The sequence below is a fragment of the Lagenorhynchus albirostris genome, chromosome 1 (genome assembly GCF_949774975.1).
Source record: "Lagenorhynchus albirostris chromosome 1, mLagAlb1.1, whole genome shotgun sequence".
In the NCBI taxonomy this organism is placed as follows: domain Eukaryota; kingdom Metazoa; phylum Chordata; class Mammalia; order Artiodactyla; family Delphinidae; genus Lagenorhynchus; species Lagenorhynchus albirostris.
This window is the reverse complement of record NC_083095.1, coordinates 166,054,609-166,075,480: the sequence shown is the minus strand read 5'-3', so window position 1 is coordinate 166,075,480 and position 20,872 is coordinate 166,054,609.

The following is a 20,872-nucleotide window of genomic DNA, read 5'->3' as shown; positions in this document are numbered from 1 at the left end:
TAAAAACCAAATACTATTTCTTAAAAACCAAAGGCTTCACATTTTAAGATCAAGAAGGGAAAGAATGCTTCCCTGGTGGCGCAGTGGTTGACAGTCTGCCTGCCGATGCAGGGAACATGGGTTCGTGCCCCGGTCCAGGAAGATCCCACGTGCCACGGAGCAGCTGGGCCCGTGAGCCATGGTCACAAAGCCTGTGCTCCGCAATGGGAGAGGCCACAACAGTGAGAGGCCTGCTTACCACAAAAAAAAAAAAAAAAAAAAAGAAGGGAAAGAAATGTTTACGGCGCAAAGAATCCCAGATATTTCTCGAGCACTGATATACTCTCAATCATTGTATTTCTATCAGCATAAATATTTCAAGAATTTATTTACGAAGTAGAAGTAAATCAACATGACCTTGTTAACAGACACTAATTTGTTGTGATGTCCAGAAAATGCTGACAAGGTGCTAGAGCCGTTGGTGTTTCCTCCTGATGAATGAAGGGGACAGAAATAGAGTTTCTTGGTAGTAGGTGGCGTATCCCAACACATACAATCACTGCCTTCCATTGCAGAAGGGGAAGTGCCGATTCACATCGCTCCAGAGAAATAAGATGTACAGAGGGCTTTTGGGGGGAGGAGGTGGGAGTGGAGTAATGGGAAGAGGGGTCCATAGAATCAAAATGGATGACAAGACCGGAGTGACTAATACTTAGTATGTCTTGGGTTATAGCTCCCAACAAGCTGATTGCCATCAACAATCATCAGCTTGCACCAGAGATGCTGCTCCTGTTTCACTCGAAGCTGTTTCTTATCACATGGTTGATGTTCTTTATTGCTTGTTTTTACAACTCATCATACAGAATCTACTGCATGTCAGGCACTGTGATAGACTCTGGAATTGTAGCCACAAGCTAAAAAGACAAAAATATCTGTCCCTGCAATCTGCTATTAGCACATTGAAGCTATGCCGCTTTATGAAATGGGATATTATAATCAGACTTCCTACATCTTTAGGTTAAAATTAAGATTTGAGTTATGTTTTGACCTCATAAGAAGCCCTAAATGACAATAGAGTGAACAGAATGTATATTTCTCACTCAAGGAGTGGTATATGTAGCTTAACTAGTAATGATCAGGCATCATTCCATCCCCTGGGCAAGTTCTGTTTTCTCCAGTCCTGTTTAGGACCCCTAGGAGAGAAGTTCTTTCTATTCCTCTGGAAGTAGTATGGGATGCAAACACAACTCTTGGGAATTTTGCAGCCATTTCATCACCATGAGGGAAAACAACATGACAAAGATGAGCCATGGGGTTGGTTAAGCAAACCCCAGAGAAACACAAAGAATTAGAGCCAGGGTCCTACTCAATCCATACTATAGGAATAATGTCCAATTCCTACAGTTAATTGATTGTATATTTTCTTTTAATAGATGATGGTCAGTACCAAATTACTGACCACATAGAAAAGAGTAATTTGATCATTTCATTTTTATCTGTCCATATTACAGTATGCTGAAACTTGTGTCACTTGCAACTATTTAAACCTATATGTCGGTTTAATAAGGATTGTGAGGTTGCAGTTTGCAAAATAACAGGGTATAACAGTGAAAAACACATGAAGATAATTGATCAATAAAGCATCATGAAACATCCTTTCCAAAGCAAAATTATCTGAAAATTGACTTTTTTTAGTTATTTGAATAGCTTTGTCATTTTTCTCAAAATAGTGATCAATGAAAAGTATCTTTTATGTTTCTATGATGAAGTATGTATTGTTGAATTAAGTAATAATTGCATCATAATTTCCAATGATTTTCTTTCTTGACGCTATACCTCTAATGAAGTTTATTTTGTTTGGATTTTAAAAATCCTCTCAGGGTAAATGTTTAATTTTTTTTTAAAATAATGTGATTTATACACGTTTTAACAGAAACATATACCATTTTAATAGAAACATACATATGCACACGTACTTAGAGATTTAAACTTTTAGGACATTAGAATTTATTAGGACTTCTTATTGTCTTAAATAGTTTCAGTAAACATACAAAAGAAAATGAATTAAATTACAGTAGGTGGTGAAACTTTATAGTATATAGTCCATAGACGTAACCATCTGGATGCAGGTGGAGAGGAGCAGAATATAGCTTTAACTGGTATGTTCTGGTCTGAACAGATGTTTCTGAACCCACATGGAGGATATGAATCTCTGAAAATAACAAACCAGTTCCAGGGGCAACATTAAAATTATCAGCAACAAAGGACTAGTCACTAAAACTAATAAAAGCATCAAGACCGAAAGTCAGAAGCGTTTTATAAGGGGAGTGGGTCATAATACACCCTTTAGAACATGTGATATGTGCCCAATAAATATGTATAAATGCAGCCACACTCACAATCATGTTAAGAAAAAATGTCCAAATCCCGGAAGCGAGGCAAAAGGATGGTTATTTGTGTGTGTGTTTATGTGTTATGTATGTGTTTTTGTATGCATTCCGTTCTGGTCATGCCCGTGAATTGGTAAGTGATCCCGCCATTTAAATGTCATCGCCCTGCTGTTTAACCTGTACTGACCAACTCCCTCGCTCTTCAAGTGTGACTTCCATCCAACATCTTGTCTGTAAGTGTTACCCCCAATTATGTAAAAGCAAAAATCAGAGAGGAATCCATAAGATAGGGAAAAAAGAAAGGGAAGAAAAATGATCACAAGTAAAGATTTACATTTGTTTTATGTGTGTTTTGTTGGGGCTTGCTCCCTACAGGAATGAAGTAAATGAAATAAAGGAAGCACAAATTCCCCTCTGGAGTGGTGGCCCCCAGGCTGAGGCCGGAAAGGGGTGGGTGTGGCTGCTGAAGGGGGAGGAGTCTGGGAGGGCAGATTAGAAAACCCCGTGTAAGAAAAGCCTGGGAATCTGGAGAAAAGGAAATGCAAGTTCAACATTTTTGAGTTAAAGGGGTTTTAGAGCCTAATTAAGTTGACTGGCTTCACTCATACAGAGGCTCACAAATTTTAAATGATTTCTCCAAGGTTAAGGAGTTCAGGCTTCTTGCTGCTCTGTTAGGTTCACACTTCCTGAGCTCTCTGAGTTCCTGTAGGGGTAGAAGGGAGTTGGCTGGGAAGATGCAGATGAAGCTCTGAAGGAGGTTGATAGCATACTGGAAAGAATATTGGCCGCATGGTTTAAAAGGCATCATTTTCTAAAAGAACTGACAATTCATTGAAGGCACACTTGGAGGGAAAGGAGTGTTCAGTGGAAAAGTGGGGAGCCGTGCTGATGACATTGGAGCCCAACCCAAGACACTTGTGTGTGTGTGTGCGTGTGCGTGTGTGTGTGTGTGTGTGTGTGTGTTTCCCCGTGAGCCATGTTCTTAGAACAGGGCCCAGCCTTGATGTGGGGAAGGACAGGGACAGGGCGGAGACAAGAGGCCAGGGGGTGGGGAGGGGCCAGCTTGGGAAAGTGGGCTTTGTGCTTCCCACTCTCACCAGTGCCCACAGCCTTCTCCCTGCACTGGTTCAGGCCAGGCCTCACGCTGCTCCACAGGGCACTTCCTAGAGCTCTGCATGCCCCGCCCCCGGGGGCGGGTCTTTAGGGGAAAATGTCCCCAAGTCCTTGGGACAGTGACAGCAGGAGTCCACAGAAGGGCAACAGAACACGCCACCCCAAAACATGACTAGGCATTCAGCATCTGCCATCCCCAAATGTACCACTTTGATGTACTGATTACATTGATCTGAAGGTACTTGAAAGGCAGGGGGAGTTTCCCACGAATACCCTCACCTGCCTGAACACAGAGCCTCCACAGGAACTCGGGGTCACAGGTCCCCTCCTGGGAGCTTCACCACCAGGAAGACTGACTCTTGTCCCAGGAGAGGAGCCTAGAAGTGGACCCCACCCCAGACAGACCCTGTCACCAACTGCCACCCTCCCATCCGTCCTCTAAGGGCCACTCATCTTCCCTGGAAACCATGTTCTCTCCCCAGAGAGGCCTGCACCCCCTCTCCTCCCCCTGCCAGGACGGTATTTAAGCCTGAATTCTGAGCCACCCCAAGAGTCCCTCACTTTCTGGGGCATCTCCCACGTGGACACGAGGTGGACACGTGAATACAGCTCTGTGCGTGTTTCTCTGGATAATCTGTATCTCATTACAAGGGTCACAGCCAAGAACTCAGACACCTACACCAGGTACCACTAGGAACAGAGCTGGCCTGGCCCTTACATTCAGGACCACTTGCCTCCCTGATGGGGGGAGGGGGCGGTGGTCATCACCCTCCACCTTCCCCCAGGTCCCCACAGCATGTCCATCCCGTGTCCCATGTCCCCCCGCAAACTCCACCCCACTCCTTCATTCCTTACCTGGTGTGAGTCACGTGCAAACAGAGAGGCCTGAGTAACACACCCCAACTGCTCACTCCTGGCCTAATACTATTCCTGCTAATACGAGTAATATTACTCTATTTCAAGACAGACACAGAAACACTAAATCTGTTTATGAAAATGTGTAATTTGACAGCCTCCATCCCTGTGCTGTATTGCATGACGTGAAAATCTCTATTATGACACACATAAAAGGCTCGAGAGAGTTGTATTCCCATGCAGTTGTGCCTTCGTCCCTCAGCAGGTGCCTTTGGGCCCTGACTGTTGTCCACCTGCCCCACCTGCATTTGTAGCAGAACCTCTTCTCATCGTGATTTTAGTGTTTCATGGATGTGAAACCCTTCTCCGCAACAGATCAGTAAGATTCCCTGAACATGTTTGGCTCAGGTTCCTGGAAGTTTAGGAATGGGATTCCCTGATCCCAAGCCCCCAGTTCAAACCAGGAACCAGTGAGCATAGAGACACCCTCTGCATCCTCATCTAATTAATTTCACCAGTTTCTGGTAGGGAGTCAACTGCAGCACAATTCTGGCAATAGCTGGATTTTAGCAATTTGTCTGAAGTCTTCAAGGTGGGCGGGTTGGGGGGGAATGTGGCAGTGTTTCGCCCTCATTGGGCAGTAATTCCCCAAACACGAATAATACATCCAACTTGATTCTCTGCGCTCCTCTCTGGACTCACTGTGCAGCCGTCTAGATGGGGGTGGCGTCAGACTTCACCACGTGTAACCCTCCAGGAACGAAGGTGGTTGGGACAAAATAGTGATTTTGCTCGGAATATACAAGGAAATACAGAAAACAGGTATTTCTCTTCATGTAGAAGAGAAAGGAAGCCAAAGAAGTTATATATTAACTTCTGATATATTCATATCTGACATAATAAATTGTGGATGCTTTAATTAATGTAGGGTAAAATATATCAGACTATATAAAACAACAATGTAAGAAGTCACCGTTGGAAATATATGACTGAATGTCTTAAACTTTTCTGAAGAGATTATCAATTGACATAAGAAAGTCTGTCTTTACATGCCCACAAAACTGGAATTCAGTATAAATAGTGTCCTTTCTCAAGCAACTAAGAATAATTTACTTTCAATGATTCTGGTATTCTTGTTTGTTCTCTATTTCAGAATGCTGTCCCCAATGGTTACTAGCATTAAATTAGAGTTTTCCCTCAAATTAGGAAGTCTGTGTTGTTAACTTCCAATAGATAAGTGAAATTAAACAGTTAAATTGCAAAGTTTATTGCTTATTTTTTGTTAATTCCCCTTACCTGCTGACAGCAATTATGATTTAGGCTTAGAAGCACATAGCAAGTAACTGACATAAACTGAATAACAATACAGCTCGGTTCTTGGAATTAAACTTTGAAAAGGAATCTCCTCATACCTAGTATCATTTGCTTGACAATAAAGAGAGGAATACTTTGTAACTGGACTACATAAAGAATAAGTTTACGGCTTTGAGTAATACATTGCTTCTTACCAGATTAAAGTGAACTTAAAGTTATGAAAAAATTAGTTCCAAGCTTTTAAATTTTCCCTTTAAGAAGGAATCTCTCTACTGCACCACTGCATGTACAGAATGAAGGAATCAACTAAAATATATAAGGTTTCCAGCGTGCTGAGATACAACTTCACATAATATTTCATTGTCTGGCCAAATATTTGTAGAGCAAATCAGAGTACAGACGTGGGGATACAACTTTAAATAAATAACTGGTTGTCTAAAACTCTGAGGCCTGCAAAATTAAGCTTGGGCTTTGCTAGAAATAGGCAGCAGCTCTCCTACAAGAATCTGGATGTCGGTCTGTTCTGGGGCCATAAATCCCATGAGCCTGACGCACTGGGTGCAGCTTTCTCCAACAACATTCTTGCCCTTGTTACTCACGCCAGACACTGTTCTCTGCTTTCGACCGTCAGAGAGCAGCAAATATGGCTGATGGACAAGAGAGGCCCCTCCTCCGTGTTTATCAACCTCAGTAAGTTATGTGTGACGTTCTCAGTTCCTACGGGTCCTTTTACGGTTATTACGGATGTTCGAGGTTCCAAAGGTTGAAGGGCTTCAGAACACGCCACCCCGTATGCCTCTTTGGCGTACTGATCATTTTGACCTGGAGGTTCTGTAGAATCAGCAGATGCAGGAAGGGCTCTCTGACTCCCATGTTCTACCCAAAAGCAGGTCCTCAAATTTCCCAGGAGAATGGGGCCCTCCCTGGGCCAGGAAGATCAGAACATTCTTAGCGATGCCAGAATGGACCTGTACAGATAACCTACTAAAATAGCCCTAATCTTCCATTCCTTCCCCCCCATATCTCCTCATCCCTGCCCCACAATTTATTGCCCCCATCCCAAACCCCTTTGCCTTGTCACATCCCCACAAGTTCTCATTCTTTGTGTAAAAGACATTTAAGCTTTGGGGCCTAACGGCTTCTTCAGATCTTCATTTTCCTTCTGAAGACTCCACTGTGTACATAAAAATATTCAATACAAGCTGTATGCCTGTCTCCTGCTCGTCTGTCTGTGTCAGTGTAACCCCAAGGCCAGCCTCGAAGCTAAGAGCGTAGAAGGGAACGTGTCCTCTTCTATGAGCTCACCTTGCAAACACACAGTACTGCATTAACGCTCCTTCAGAAGAGCCCTTCTCCCCTGCATATTCCTGAAGCTTCTATTTCCAACAGGGGGTAACCCCAGGGCTCAGTGGTGGACAGGGGTGGGCGGGGAACTTTCCTGGGAAAAGCCTCTCCTCTGACATCTAAATCACGACGTGAATAAGCCTTCAAAGACCCATGTTTAGAACCCTGTCAATCCAGCCAAGTACGTGGCAGAACCTCCATAAATATTTGTGGAGAAAATATCTGTCAGTTCATTAGTTTCCCACATGGAAAAATCAGCAGAGGTAAGACTCAGTCTGTGGGGCTGATAAGGCATTTTTGGTTGGCTTTTCTTTGCATTTGGTGCTGACTAAACTGCTCGTTTTAAAGTGCATAAGAATTTATCTGAAGTTACTGACTGTGCACAACTTGCATCTTCAAAGTGATGCAGTGGAATACTACCTGGATTTTTTTTTTACGTTGAAAAAAAAAGAGAACAAAAAACTGTATTTCTCTCTCTAAAAAAAAAAAAAGCAATTCTTCAATAATAAGCCCTAATTTGATACAGAGGTATATATATTTGTAGTCCCCAATATCAACATAACTGAAGGCTTTCCGGTGATAATTTTCTACTTTGACGCATAGAGATACTGTACAAGATGAATTACTCAATGCCGGGTATCCAGCTCAATAGATATTAAACTTCCTTTACAGCGAGCAATATATGAGACATTGGATACTGTGTGATAATGGGAAGGGGAATAACGCCCAGCTCATGCTTCTTTGGCACTTTGTGTTTGAAAAGCCCTATTATTTACATTACTTTATTCCATCATTATCATCACCTTGTGAGCTTCGAAGATTAAGTAGTTTGCCCAACGGCATCCAGCCAGCAAGCTGCGAAACACTTCGGATTAAATGATTTCCCCCAAAACAACCACCACTGTACATATCCGCTGGGATGGGGCACTCAAAGAGATTTATGTTTCATTCGGTGAACATGGGTGTCAGGCTGCGGGATCTTCATGTGCAGTGATGTTGAGGATCGGAAGGTTTTACTTTTTGTCACGTGAATCCTCGTGATGAGCTGCCGGCGACTCTCACGTCACCTTTTCTCTGTGTGCTGCACACTTGGGTGAAAACAGTGTTACTGATGCTGTCAGTTGGCTGATCTCTAGGAGCCAGGATGAAAGCCCATCACTGAGGCATGAGGCACACACGCTGCCCTTTCAGGACAGAGGGATGCAGAAAGCCAGTGTTTTGCACTAAGATATTTGTGATTGTGCCAGGAGCTCAGAGCTATAACTCATTTCCATACAACCCCACGTGTCTTTCTTACAGATGGATGGGCCCAGGCAGCTTGGTCATTGTTTAATATACTGTGTGTAATTTCTTGCCAGGATGAGGGTTGATCGACAGCCAGCAGTTGGGGGAGAGTCCAGGGGGATGGGTGGGCTGCCTGAGCTGACCCCCAGGAGTCTGGGATATCCCCGCAGAGCACCTGGGACAGCAGGCCTGTCACAGAGGGGTTTCTGGGCGAGGATCTGTTCATATGCTCCTGGGGTCAGGTTCTGGGCTTGAAGAAGAGGCTGAAACAAGTGACCCAGCACTGGGGAGGATGCTGGGACCCCCACCCAGATTCCACCTGGGTTCCTTTCCATCCCTGTTCGACCTCTGACAGGTTGGCGTGGTCCCCCAGGGTGTCAGTCGGTGCCCAGCTTTCCATTGCATGAGGCCTGAGATGCACCTGACCTGCAAGCTCAACATGGATCCCAGGTTGGGAAACACAAGGGGTGACGCCAACAAAGGAGCTTCTGGAGATGCAGCGATGATTTTTAAACAACAACAAGGAGGGCAGGTCACTCCCTCATTGTCCCTTTGGACCCCTCTTCCTTCCAACTCCTCCCGGTCCTCAGGAAGGGCCATCCTTCTCACCACAGCCCCCAGGGCCCGGAAGGTCGGCAGCCCAGCCCCCTTCCCGTCATCAGCTGCCTGTCCACTATGCTTGCGTGAACAGAGAACTGGAGCAAATCCTGGAAACACGGTCACAGCACAGCCGCCCTGGGCTTCGGCTGGGCTGTATCATGGGTCCCGCCCTCTCTAGGAAACTGGGAAGGGGGAAGGCCAGTTGGAGTCCCCTGAAAACAGGGACAGCGGGAGTCAACTCAGAGAGAAGGCTGCACAGAGAAGAAATGATGGGGTCGATGGCTAAGTACACAACGTGTGACCCCAAATCCTTCGGTGGCAGCCGCGCTTGACATAACACACATGGCCTGCCCTTAAGAAACTCGGTTTCTTAAATTACTGATGACGTTAGTTTAAAAGAAATTACATAGTCTGTAAAGATAAAACACATGTTCAATTCTTATTTTCTCCTCAAGAATATCTCCAATTACTTAAATTGACTTCCTCTTTGGGTATCTTTGCAATATGTAGATAGGTAGATAATATTCATAATATATACTCATATAATTATAACTATAACTAATTAATAATAACTATAACTAATAAACTATAACTAATTATTTAATATATAAGTATAGTTAGTTATATGAAATATAGATTATAATTTATAATATAATAGTATAATTATATGTAATATGTTATATATTATAATAGGTATAAAGTATCAGTATATTGCACATTATTATGTATTTCTATATAGTATATAAATTATTATGATATATAATTATATATTCTGTTTATTATGATAATATCTTTATAATACAAATACTATATAACATGCTATATAATAATTTATAATATATGTATGATGTGTATTAAAATATACTATAATATATGTCTACAATAATATACACCATATATCTATTATAATATAGCTTAGACAGTATATTATGTTACATTATACAGTATAATATATATATAATTGTTCACTATTATAATACAACGTATTATGTATACATCACTGATCATCCCTATGAAGCTGATGGTCTCCGGTCCCTGCACTGGGAGCCCATCTCTTCCGTGCAAGGGTTACTCGTTGCTCTACCTGCTGTTCAAGTCCCTTCCCCACACCCCCAGATGCACTGCCTCGCCCCGTCCCTCCCAGCCGGCTGGGAGTCCTGGGGTCTGATTTATTTCACAGCCTCAGAACAGCTTTTGCCTCATCACAGGGCAGGTTCAACTAAGGATGAAAATCTGGCTGAATGTGTTAGACTAATATCCTCCTGATACCAGCTGCCCATCTGGGTCCCGCATCTCCAGTCTTCCTACCCCGTTACCAGTGGTCACCCTTCAACCAATAAATCCAGAAAGACTGTCCAGCTGACGCCAGCTTCATGAGTCAAGTCCTAAGAACCATGAAGAGCTCAACATTAGAAAAATTAAAATGCTTTCAATAATCAAGATCTAAACTGTACCCAATCCTGTTTGCCTACTGGCTAAGGCGGACACGAATGTCTCAGTAAAACTAATTCGATGTGAAATAGGAGATTGAACTCATGAGCGTGAAAACTGGCTCAGAGGAAAGCTCTGGAGCCGTGTGTGTCCTGAGCACAAGTCTGTGCACCCGTCGGTCCTCACTGTTCAGCCTAGACGACCCCTCACAGAAGCCACTGCGCCTCTTTCCTAGGAAGACCGACTTCAGGGCAATACTGCCCTTCTGCCCCTGCAAAAGGGTTTCACCTAAAATACCACATTCAGGGGAGCCTCTCCTCTGCTAAAAGGGATGGAGAATTTTACCTAAAGAGTCTAAGCTTATAATTCAAATGTCTTATTCTTCTCATAAATGTGTCCAAAAAATCTTACCCTTGATATTGAACTTATTTGAGCAATAGGACCAATAGTGAAAAAAAATGTTTCTCCAAACATTTTTGCTGGGAAATGGGCTGGGGAGAGGGGTTTAGGCTAACTCTACAGGCAGGGAGCAGAGCCCGGGAAGAAGGCAGCTCTAAAAATAGCAGCTAGACTTTCCCTCTTCGTTTAAACCTCACTCGCAGGCTGTTAAAATTCCATCGAAGAGACTGACATATTTGTAAAAATTACTATATTTCTCAGCCCTGGGGGAGGCCCTGCCTGAGAAACAGCATGGGGGCTGCCTTTGAAATAAAGCCTCAGACCCAAGCAGGAAGACGCCCTGCACCCCAGGAACCCCGATTCCCTGCGGGGAAGTGCAATTTCCTGTCGCCCAGAGACTCCAGGACACCCAGGGTATGGGGGTTCCCAGGCCGCCAGCGCCATGGGGGCCTCTCACCTCAACATCTAACTATTGTGTTTCTCTCCCTGCATCTGAGTCGTCCAGCTTCTCCGGATCCCTGATTTCTGCGCTTCCCTCAGCAGCTTGATCTTGCTGCCTTCCTAGCCGGTCTTGAGAATCCCTGCCATCCCCGCCCTACTCTGGGGGAAAGTGTTTTGACAATTTTAGGCACCTTTTCTGAAGTAGGAGGAAGGAGAAAGCACAGCTCCTGGATGCCCTGTTTCTGGGCTCTGCAACCTTTAACCTTGGATAGAGAAGGGGAGGGGAGGCCATGGACTCCTGATGTGACCGTGACCAGAACAATGCCCAGAATGACTGGACCACCACCTCTGACCAACCGTGGACTCTGACCCACAGGGTGTAAATCCATCCATGCGCCCGAGTGAGCACAGGGGATGGTCAGGGACCAGCCAGTTCAATGGGCCTCGTGTAAAGAGGAGAGCAGAGAGGGCCTGACTGAGCTCTGGACACAACTCATTCCAGAAACACGGGCTCTTAATATCCATTGGCTCCTATTTCTTGAGTTCTCATCAGTTACAGCAGGGGCTTCAGGGATGAACTTATTTACAAAACAGAGTTAAAGCCACAGACGTAGTAAACAAACTTATGGTTACCAGGGGATAAGGAGCGGGGCGGGGGAGGGATAAATTGGGAGATGGGGATTGACATATACACACCACAATATATAAAATAGATAAGTAATAAGGACCTACTGTGTAGCATAGGAACTCTACTCAATACTCTGTAATGGCCTATATGGGAAAAGAATCTAAAAAAGAGTGGATATATATGTATAACTATTCACTTTATTGTATACCTGAAACTAACACAGCACTGTAAATCAGCTATACTCCAATAAAAACTAAAAGAAAAAGAAAGAAATGGAGACGCCAACTACATGATGGTAGACCAGAAGGCAGAGCAAGCAAAGTGCTCAAGCAACGACTGGAAGGAACAGCAAGAACACGGCATACATCAGGGAAACCAAAAACGCCCCATTCTTCCTCAAAATGTAGCTACATGTGGACAGTCCACACTCCAGATACGGCTGCCTGATGAAGCATATTAATTATTGAATGATGCAATGAATCCATCGTGCGAATAGCTCGCTAGCTGTGTGATCTCATCTGGGAGGGGTCCCTTACAATCCCTGCTTTCTCTCGCTCCTCATGATTAGGAAGTTAAAAGTGATGAGCTCTAAATTCCCTGATCACATTATGATTCTAGGATTCTAAGGTATTCTGAACAATAACAATAGAAGTCAAGGTAATTCTCCCTGATCTAATTATGGTGTGATTAGGGGGCAGAGGATGGGAGGGGTTGCTGCTCCTGTGACTCCTGCTCTGGAATGGTTTTGAGTTTGGATTAGCACATTGATTGCCACACATTGTTATTCTGCTAATGGCATTTGGTAAATTGTATGAAACGATGACTCATCATTTGCCAAAGTCTTTATTCAGAAGAAAAATGCCCATTAACGTCAACTAAAATTCATAATAAAATCGGTGTTCTGAAGCTTTCCTTTTAGAACAGAACACGTAGGAAATTGAGCCCATTTTGCTTACTTGAATAATTTAGGGATTTTGTTTTGTTGGTTGGGGGTAGCATGTATATATTTATTTGTCATCTGTGTACATTTATGCTTTGATTTAATTGTAATAATTTTGGAATGTCAAGGTGAAACAGGATTCCATCTGAAAAACTATAACTCTGGGGAAGAAAGAAATATCTTTTCCCCTCTGAGAATCAAATTCAGTTGAGGCTTCGGGGAAGATAAAATTTGTCATAATAAAAGGTGTAAATATTGTTTGAATGATAAAAAATAGATTAGGATGCAATTTTGCCAGAAATAGTAGGATAAAATAGGAAATTCCCAGAAGTTTTCTCTGGTGATGATGGCCCCAAACTACTTCGTGACCACCCCAAGATTTCTGTTCTCTTTAGTCAGTAAAGCCATTTTGATAGAAAAACCCTAGCGGTACAGTTTGACTTACTCATTAAAAATGCTAGTTTATTCATAATTGTCAAAACCTGGAATCAAGCAAGATGTCTTTCAGCAGGTGAATGGATAAGTAAACTGTGATTCATCCAATGGAATGTTGTTCAGAGCTAAAAAGAAATGAGCTGTCAAGCCATGACAAGACATGGAGAAACTTAAATGTATATTATTGAGAGAAAGAAGCCAGTCTGAAAAATCTATGTACTGTATGATTCCATATATAAGACATTGTGGAAAAGGCAAAACTACAGAGGCAGCAAAAAGATCAGTAGTTGCCAGGGGTTAAAGTAGAGAGAGGGATGCATAGGTGGAGCACAAAGGATTTATAGGGCAGTGAAATGTATAGTGGTGGCTACATGTCAGACATTTGTCCAAACCCATAGAACGTACGAACGACACGAAGAGTGATCCCTAATGTCAACTGTGGACTCTGGGTGAGAATGACGTGTCCTTGTAGGTTCATCAATTGTAACAAATGGACCATCTGGTGGGGATGTTGATGGTGGGGAGGCTTCTGTTCCTCAGCCTCCTCCCCTGGCTTGGGGCCTAGTGTTAGGAATGTGTTCAGAGAGATGGCTCCAACCCTATATGTAAAATCAAGTGATTCTGGTAATGAGAGAATCTGCATTGTCTTAGGATGTAATCTCCAACTGCATTTATTAAATGTACCACAACGTTCTTGAAAATATGTTTGTTTTGTGACAGAAGGAGGTGAGTGGGCCATTTTAATCATAGTCGTCAAGTTTCCTAACCACATTCTTTTCAATTGCCAACTCATCTTGAAATCACCGTATTTGTTTTGAATCCATGAATGGACATCATTTGGAGGTGGGGACACCTCTGGGTGCCCCTCACAGAAGCAGCTCCAGCACTGGCTGGATTGAAGGGCATCTGACTGAAATTATCATGGAAACACAGTAGTGAAGGTAAGGTGTTTTGTTTTGTTTTTTTTATTGCTAGAAATAAGTTTGCTTTTCTGAAACTGTTGCTGAAAAATGGAGAGGAACTTGAAAAGTCTTCCAACGAAGTTCACTTTGGAAACAGCTCTGGGGAAAAAACAAACAAACAAACAAAAACAAAAAACAGCGACAAAAAACCTATCTGAGATTGTTTTACTGTGGTTGTATTGTTAGTCTTTTAATTCCCTATTAAACCTTTTTCCCTGACCTTCCTCTTTCCTTGACTATCCTAACACTTTGTTTATAGAGTACATTTGGGCTCAGAAAGGGACTTCCCATATTTTTTTTTTCAGTTAAATGCTCATTATTTTCCCCATTTTAAAAGCGAAACATCCAAGGCTCAAAGGTGACAGTTCCCCAAACAGCAGGCAGGTGAGGAAGTGGAGGGAATTCTGAGAATCTCAGTCAAGTATTTGTCAGGAGAATACTTTTTTAGGATCTTTCTGTGAGTCTTCATTCAGCTAAAAAAAAAAAAAAACCAGTCTTGTATTTCTTCTAGTCGTAATTCCTGCTTTTTTGGAACATCAGGGTGTGCTGGTTATGCAGGAAATAAAATTCAGCCCTTGCTTGTGGATCCACAGACAAGCAAATGGAGCTACAAAATCTCTCCCTCCATCTATATATATACATATATATCTGTGTATATATACACACATGCATACATACATGTAACAGTACACACACACATCTCAGGGCTTTTCAAACTCAACCCTTCTAAGGTCATTTGGGGCCAGGTGACTCTCTGCTGTGGGGACTGTCCTGAACACTGTAGGATGTTTAGCAGCATCCCTGGCCTCTGCCCACTAGGTGCCCAGAGCACCCTCCCTCCCAGTTCCGACAATGAAAAGCATCCCTCGACATTGTCAATATATCCTGGGGTGGGGGGAGGGGGGCAAAACCCTCCCTGATTGATTGAGAACTACTGATATATACACAATTTTTTCAAGAACTATACATAAAATGTAAAAAATGTTTTGTATCCTAAAAATAAATGTAAACTTTCTTTTATTTCTATCACTGAATCAGCGCTTAGAGAATAACAAAGAAATAATAGCAGATCTGAAAACCACTTTGTCATCCCATTTTGTACAGACCACATCACACCATGGTTGGCATTTTGACCAGATCTTCCCAATTCTGAAATCACCGTTTGATCCATATTTCAATAAAATGAAGAGCCCCAAATAGAAAAAAGGAATATTGTTCTCCTGTTTATCTTCAGATTTCCTTCCAACTATTTTTGGACCTTCACCGAGTAAACATGACTGCCTTGTGACTCTATTTATTAGTGGACCACTTCTATCTGGAGACTATGATAGACAGCATCACTTCAATCAAGAGACTTGTGACTGATTTTTAAAATATCACAACCCCGCGTGGTTCCCATCACTGCAGTTGGCTGACCTGGCGCTGCCAGCGTTGACTAAGCCCTTGTGTGGGGCCTGTGAGGTCGAGAGTGCCCGCAGGTGGTGCTGTTCCCAGGGGAGATTAACCACGGCAGGCACCCTTCTCCCTAGGCCCCCGTGGACACCACTGGCCATTTCTTTGCCTCCCCTAAGGCTCGGTCACTGCCTGGGTGCATTCTCCCCCTGAGGTTAGTCAGTCAATCAAATGGTCTCATAAATGATTCCCACCCCCCCTGGTGTCCACCTAAGTGGTGAAGAAACAATCAAGGTCCAGCCTCGCCATGAAGAATCTCAGCCAAGTCGGCTTTGGACTTTTACACCATCAAATTCCCCCAAAGACAAGGTTTCATTCCAACCAATAGTACTTTCATCCCAAGTACTATTCAAGGGCTGTGATTTTCAGGGCTGCCAAACAAGATATTCTAATGTCTAAAAATAAATAAATGGAAAACGACCAAGCACAACATCCTGGGTTATTTATCAATAACGTCCAAAGCTCTGAGAGGTAACATTTGCCAAGAGTGAGTAGAAACAAAACACTGAGTTTATTCTGAAAATAGGCAGGGTGTGGCTAACAAAATAGGTTCAGGCAGTTAAACTCCGTGACCCAAGGTGGGAGGAAGGTCATCCTACCGTCAGATGATGTAGCTGGTGTCAATGCCCAACAGGTAGGGCGTCCCCGAAGGGCCTGCGGAGCTGCAAGGAGACTGGAGACCCTTGTGCTCAGAGCCCAGGGAGTGCAAGGTGAAGGCCGTGAGGCAGCCGAGGGGAACTTTGGGAGAATTGTAATAGATCTGGCTTTTCCCCTGGGAGACTGCTATGCTTATCACAAACCCAAATGCCTTCGGAGGCCAGCCTGACCATGTAAGTCAGTATGAGAAAACTCAAACGTTTCTCTTAATCTAGATTCCGTTTTACCCGTTTGGATAGACAGACATCCAGGAAAATGGTTCCATGATAACAAAAACGGACACGGCAGCTGATGGGTGATGGTAACCCACGAGGGACTTCAGCGTGGCTGCCACATGGGGTCTGGAGAGGCCGGCCCTTCCCACAGGACAGCCATCACTCAGTCGCGCAGTCCGGTGGCCGCGGGAAAGGGAGGCTCCGTGTCAGGCTGGCCTCTGGAGACGCTGCGTTTTGTGATGAGTGTAGCAGTCTCAGGTAAAAAGCCAAACCTATTCAACGCCCCCAGAGTTCCCCTCTGCCACCTCCTCCAAAGAAGCCCAAGTGGGATTTCTCCATGTCTAGCCATTAACTCAGAATTCTTTACCCCTCTCCAAGGAAAACATGTCTGTGGGTGAATGTGGCCCTTAGTCCAATGGAGAGAGCCCTCTGAGTCTTCTCCTCAGGTGACACAGGAGAAGCCGGGGGAGGGGGGCTGGACATCACTCCAGCTGCCTCGAAGGCTGCCCGTCAGACCCTGTTTCCTTTGGGTCCAAGTGTGGGACTCTTTCCACTGTGTCCTCAGGTGGTGAATTGAGAGTCTCCTGAACTGTCATTGGGTCTAACCCATCACCTCCAACAAGGAGGCAAAGCTTTGTTCTTTGAGGAGCCTTTCATTTGCCGTAAAGTCCGTGAGTTCTTCAAAACCGCATTGATATCCGTTTCTCCAGGAAGCCTCTCCTGAATAGCTTCACTTCCTTAGAATTTTGAAAATGTGCATCACAGAAGTCCAACTACCGTGTCTGTCTTTATTTCATTCTTACTCTCTAGTTTCACACACACACACACACACACACACACACACACATGCATACACACCCCTTGCTTCCTCACTAGAGACCACATTCTGCTTCAACTAAAAAGGTCCTGCACGTGTGTGTGTGTGTGTGTGTGTGTGTGTGTGTGCAGTATTTACAATGCCTATGTGACAGTTCAGAGTATAAAAATCCACATATCAACACTGAGCTGAGGCAATGCGTGCTATATGAACACAGAGACAATGGCACCAGGGTCAGATCCTGCCCTATTAAAAGAGCAAACATTTTTTTCAGAAAAAAAATAATATTGTGAAAGTACTATATGCCATGAAAATGTAAATTTCACTCTGTCTGTGATAGTAACGGGAAATGCATTGCTCGCTTTCACCTAAGACCAAAATGCTTAATGTTCAGAATTGAAATGAGTCACGATTCCTGCCACTGGCTGATGCGATTAAAGGCACTTGTCAGCCCAGGTAGATAAAAAGTAAAAAGTGCAGCTTCCAAGTAACAATCCGGTGTTCTCCAGCCCTGGGAATGACAGAGCCATTTCATAAGTTTTAGAAAATCTGATCACAGTCATTCAACCCAGGCCTTCAGGCAACTCTAAATACAGAATTATGATTTTTAAGGAGAATAATTTGGAACAGGTAGGATGATTCTATGCGCCTGGGGAGATTTGAGCTTTCGGGATGTGGTCCGTGTTGCGTTTTTCTCTGGGACAACAGGCAGTGGTTAAGATGTGGCATTGACCTTTCTTTCTGAGCTGCAGAGGTCTGCAGGGACAGACGCACCTCGACTATTTATGTGCATCAGTCCTGGGCCAGGGACCTGGAGACATGGATCACGGAGATCCATTCTTTCGCCACAAATGAGTTACGTGACTTTAGGAAATCACTGAACCGCTTTCTGCCTTCCCCGGCCAATGGGCATCATGCCTGATTCCTGTATCTCCCATAATGGTTGTGGGAAAGATGGCAGTGATATTAGAAATCTTGAACTCATTGGTCTTCATTGAATCCTATTTTGGTTTCTTACCCTTGGAGGTGTCGAAACAGCAGAGAAACTATATTTTTATGAATTAAGAAACAAAGCTCCAAAGAAAGAGGCATGTGCCTATGAGAGCCAGTGACTGAGGTCAACGGTTTGTTTGGGAGTAATAATTATAATAAATTAGAACATTTAATCATTTAACTGATATCTTTGTGCTCACTTTGGGCTGGGCCCTGAACCACACAAAACCACAAGACCTATATTCATTTATATGTAAAAGGTAAATATACATAGAGTACACCTGTTAATTGATTATTTGTATATATCATATTTCATCACATTAAAGAAGTCGTTGATTTTAATGTATAGCATTATTTTCTATGCCACACAGATCTTTAAGTAGTCAGCACAGACCCACCTTTGTCAAAATTTCTAAAAAATCTAAGGGAACTTTTCCTTTTTTTTCTTTTTTTGTTATTTTAGACGAGTGCATTTTTTCTGAATGAGAGAAGTCCCATTTCTGACAGTTTTGATACTGGTTTCAACAAGTGTCTGCTCTACAGAAGTTTCCTCTCTTCGAAACCACTGAAAATAAAATCACTGAGCCAGCCGTGCACTGTGTTGTGGTCTCTCCCCATCTTCCTCCTGAGCTGACTCAGAACCAACTCTAATGCTGTTCCTAGGCCAGACTGACTGCCTCATTGAACCGTTTTCCCCATCACTTCTCTGGCTCACTTGCCCACCTGTAAGAAAGCTTTTGTTTCTACGTTTGCTAAATCCACACATAGTTATAAATCCAGCTCTGGTGGCTGAAAACAGCTACAAGGTGAGTTGGGGGTGGGGGGAGCAGAGGCTCCAAAAAGCAGCCCCGGAACAGCCCTTCCTGCTATGACCTGAGCTGGGAACAAGCCAACAGTGTGGACATGGCGATGCCCCACCGTCCGCAGAAAGTGCAGGAGTCATGCCTGATCTCCAGCCTCACATACACTGTAATACGTACTCTTCGCCAAGTGGCTTCTGACTCTGCAGGCTAGAGACAGGATGAACAGAAGCTGCAGGGGAAAGTGAGGGGAAACCCCGCCAGTGTTGGCTCCACAGAGTGGGTTCCTGTTGCCCCATCAGATGCTCCTTGCTCTCCCTGCAGTGTGACATTTCCAAGAGCACAGCAAAGTGCACAGAGAGCAGGACCTGGAGCTACTGCTTCAGGAGAGGCTGCCTCTGGGAGCCAGTTTCCATGATTGTTTCCTGAAAACAAAAATAGATGCTCTGGTGCAGCCAAAGATGTTAAGCAGTGAACACAGGCATGACTTCAACACGTAACCCAGCGTGATACCTGAATGTGATGCCAGACGGACACACGCCCACCCCTCCTGCCAACACAGAAGGAGAGGATGAGGGGAAGGAAGGAAGGAAGGAGGGAGGGATGGGACGGAGGGAAGAAAAAAGGGAGGGAGAGAAGGAAGGAAGGGGGGAAGGAAAAAAGAGAAGAGCAAAGAAAGATTAAAAAATAAATGGCACTATATGAATAAAAAATGTAAAAATGACTAAGGAAACGCCTGAGGTGTAACACCCCGTTGCCTTGGCTCATTCTAAAGTGTGCAAATAGTTCACAATTTCTTAACCCCTGTACGCACACTATTCGGCTCACTCCACATTCTTCTTAAATTTCGGTCAAGACAGCTCTCCAAACATCCTTTCTATTCCCTGCCAATCTGTGCAGAGGTAATCCAGCACCACACCAAGCATGTATCACCCAGCAGCTGGACGTTCTAGACACTCTGATCACGACAGGCAGAAACTACAGGAGAAACTTGAGGAACGTGTGGCCCCCTCGTGCTCAGGTTTTCTCACTGGGCAGAGCGGAGGCTTGTGTGACATCAGGTCTGCATGGCACCAGCCCTGAGGACCTGGGAGGCGAGGGGCTCTGCGGAGCACTGGACATGGCACAGGCTCGTGATCGATGGTAGGTGAAAGTTTAGGACATTCATGTTTAAAGCTGTTAATAATAGACTCCTCTGTATCTGAGCTGTCCAAGGTAGCAGCCGCCAGCTCTATGTAGCTATTTACATTTAGAAAATTAAAGGAAAGTCAACATTTAGTTCCTCAACTAGCCACAGTCAAGGGCTGCACGTGGCTCCCGGGTGCCTCATCAGGCTGGGCAGAGGAAGTTCCCATCATCCCCAAGTTCCTGTGGGACAGCATGGGTCCTGATGCTGACCCTCCAGCTCCCCCGTGCCCACAGGGACACCACGGTGCTGTCTGGCTTTGCACTCTCTCTTCTTGCAGAGGGTCATATTTTTTATAACTCATCTCCCTTTCAAGTCTGCTGTTTTAGGATAAGTAAAAAAGCAGCCTGGCGAGGTATCAAGATGCAATCAGAGCTTCCCTCCCCTGGGAACAGGGCAGAACACCTGGGTAGGTTCCTGTCCCAGAAGGTCCTGACTCCCCCACCCACAGCCACCCCTCACCCTAGACTCCTCATTTTTAATTAGTTTATTGATCTGCTGGAGTTTGGGGTTTGCTTCCTTGCTTGCTTTTTAGAGCTAATATTTTCTGAGATCCTAAGGGTAAGTTCCAGGTCACAAAATTTGCACTGAAGATTCTGGTATCTCTGAGATTGGGCTGAATCTGTTGTGACTCCAC